We start from the raw sequence: 3,276 nt of genomic DNA, 5'->3' as shown, positions 1-3,276 counted from the left end.
AAGTTAATATGTAAGAGTTATCCAGTAAGAAGCTAGAGCTAATGGGCCAAGCTGTAATTTAATTAATATAGTTTCTGTGTGATTATTTTGGGTCTAAGCTAGCCGGTTGGCCAGGAACCGACAAGCAATCTCCCTCCAACATAAAATGCTAACAAAGACAGGTCCTAAGACTTTGTACTGCTACACCCAGAAGTCAATGCACTTAATCTGCTACCAGCAAGAAGACACAACCTTGTGTAAAGCAGATCATATCTCATTCACAATCAAACATCTGAGCATCTAGTAGTGTATGTCTTTCATGTGAAGGACTATCTCAGGTGTGTGCCTCAGCACTCACCACAATGCTGTTGTTTGCAGAAGGGAGGGTTTCATGTTTTTTTATATTTTTAGACTTAATTTCAACTGTTCCCACAAATATAATAAACGCATCCTATCCTTTATTCAGTCATTTACTTTTTTATTTAATTTGTTTGTATTGCCTCCATGAGTTTATGCACACAGCATGCATGGAGATGCCCTCAGGAACTCAGATCCCCCACATTCTAGAGTTAAACGTAGTCATGAATTGCCTGATCTGGGTTCTAGGAACTAAACCCAGGTTCTCTGCAAGAGTGGTAAATTGTCTTAACCCCTGGGCCATCTCTCCAGCACACAGCCCATCCTTTAAACTCAGATATTTAATGTTAAATTCTTAGACTGACAGTAACTCTGCAAAAATGATCTTAGAATTTCAGCTTTCAGGAACAAGACAATAAAGACTTACATACCAATCAGTACTTTTTAACTCAAGAATAAATTTTCAAGGTTCTGTTTTCAATACTGTCCTGTAAATGTCCTTGTTCCCAACCTGTTCATGTAGGTACTTTAAGCCAATGCAACAAAAATTTGGGGGATCATTACTCAATAACCTTTCCCCACCCTCTTGCACAATGGCCCCTGAGCCTCGGGGGCAGGAGCTGTGATGTCGATGTATCCATTGCATCTGGGCTCCCACAATCCCTGGGGCTCTCTACTGTGTCCAGTTGTGCTTTCCTGTGATGATCTAGAGTTAAAGTTGGCTCTGAATTGCCTGATATGGGTTGCGGGAACTGCTGGGAAGAGAAGCTTCTCTGATGAGGGGTGGTAGTTACGCTTCCTGGGAGGATAAGCACAAGATTGAGAATATAGCTAAGAACTGTGCTGCTCTACAAAGTGACAGTAATAGACTCTCTTCTAAGGAGCGTGATCTCATTGTCCCTGAGAGCCTGGGAACTTGACTAGGTTTTTAGTACCAGGGATGATTTCCTATCAAATGAACTTCAAGTCTAATTAGACAGCTGTTGGTTACAAACATGTGAGTGCCACTTACTGCACCTTTGTAGATATGTTGGCATTCTGGTCATTGTTGTGGTTAATAGGAGTCACTGCTGGGTCTGAAGCGGGGGTGGAAAGATTGTCAGAGCCAAAATACCAGAATGCCTGCTATGAAAAAGTCTCTCACAGAAATAGCAGCATAAAAAGACCTAAACAACTGCAATTCAATAGACCTATTGATACAGAAAGGGGAAATCTCACAAGGCCCCAACCCCAGACAAAGAGCTATAGGCAACAAATGACCTCAGAGAGAGGGAGAATTTGTCTCTCCCAGATTAGCCCCCTAACTGATTTTCCAATACAAAGAGTTCAGCCCTGAAAACTTACACACACATACAACAAAAGCAGACTAGGCAAGTTGTGGTAATTAATGCTTCAGCATACATGTACACACATGAATATGTGTGTAGCGATAATAACAAAAGAAAAAGAGGTTATTAAAGTGAGAGTTAGGAAGCAGGAGAGGGGTGAGAGGGATGGGACTTAGAAGAGGCTAGAGGGCACCAGGCAAAGGCAAAATTGATGCAATTGTATTTTAATCAAATGTATAAAATATAAAAGTTGAAAAAATAAAAATAACTTTAAAAAATCATCTGGGGAAATGTAGAGTCTTTAAAATTGCTAAGAATATAAAGCAATGCCAAAGAAGACACAAACTGCTCCCTAAAGATAGTTCATAGATTTAACATTAGGTCCTACAACATTCCTTTTGATAATGTGATGCTTTGTAGGGTAGAATTGTCTTTGTCTTCTGGGTAAAAAGTGTTTTAATGCACAATACACATAGAATAAAAATGTCGGTGGCAGCAGCTAACTTGATGCTGAAGTCTGAGAAGTTGTATTATGGCCATCAGGTACAAAAGTCACATTAATAAGTGATTGTGACTTTTAAATAAAAATCAAATACTATATCATCCTCACTGTAAGTACAGTATGCTTTTTTCACTGTGGAACATTTCACAAATTTGCATGTCATCCTTGTACAGAGACCATGAGAATCTCTGTACAATTTCTACTTTAGTATGTGCTGCCAAAGTGAGTACATTACTTTTTTTAAATTGCAGCAGGAAGAGAACATTTTCTGTCTCTGTCCTTCTTCTCAATATATACACTAGTAATAGCACTTATTGATGACCACAAGAACTGTGAAATTACTGAGTCTTGAGTCGTTTATGTCATGAACTATAGACATTTGCAAACATGTTTCAACATGTGATCAGTATTAAATGTTCCAAATATCAGGAGCTACGTGTTCAACATCTCTTTGGGTTTGGTGCACTGGCTTATAGAGAAGTCAGTGTATGTTAAGAAAAACATAGTATTTGAATTCAGTCCTACTCGTGAACTAGTATGTATGTCTATCTAAAGAATTAGCATTAGAAGATTCTGCTGAGACAGAGAAATCTGTCTTTGAAGAATATTATTAATTACATTGTACCTTGCATTGAGAGCTCATGGCTCACCACATCAAGCATGCTTTTTTTTCTTCAATGTCCTTAGTTCCTATATCCTTCTAATACTAGCAAATCAAATGAGAGCCTGGTAACTGAGTTCATGCAAACTCCCTGCCTCCTTTTTCTCTTGTCCTCCACGATTAAACAACTGTTCTTAGAAACCAGACCACTCCCTTTAGTTACCTGCACTTGAATCTTAGGCAGATATCCCACCCACCACTTGTGAGACCAAAGGAAAGATCCCACAAGGGTCCCCTCACACCCTGCAGAGCCACATGTGGCCACGTCTATGGTTTCTTTGGCTATTTTGTATGTGATATTAACTACTGTTCTTTCTTCCCCATGTCAAATAACTCATACTTTCTCTCTGGCCTCCTTTTTAGTGGGTACTGTACCTCCATAACCAATCAGAAAGCTCTTTCCTGATCCTTGTCTTACCCCTTGTCTGCAGTCACAGACCTGAATGAGT

The 3,276-nt window shown here is 39.4% G+C and overlaps 1 non-coding gene across 1 annotated transcript; it reads right to left on the bottom strand.

Annotated features, from left to right (window-relative positions):
• Positions 1-2,294: 2,294 nt before the first annotated feature.
• On the bottom strand, positions 2,295-2,396 carry LOC125398389 (U6 spliceosomal RNA). The gene has a single exon (XR_007231374.3). It is a non-coding gene; the product is annotated as a U6 spliceosomal RNA (small nuclear RNA).
• Positions 2,397-3,276: the final 880 nt, after the last annotated feature.

This window comes from Myodes glareolus, chromosome 5 (genome assembly GCF_982192425.1).
Source record: "Myodes glareolus chromosome 5, mMyoGla1.1, whole genome shotgun sequence".
Lineage (NCBI taxonomy): Eukaryota > Metazoa > Chordata > Mammalia > Rodentia > Cricetidae > Myodes > Myodes glareolus.
The sequence above is the reverse complement of the archived record's forward strand: the minus strand, read 5'-3'. Positions and strand labels throughout refer to the sequence as shown.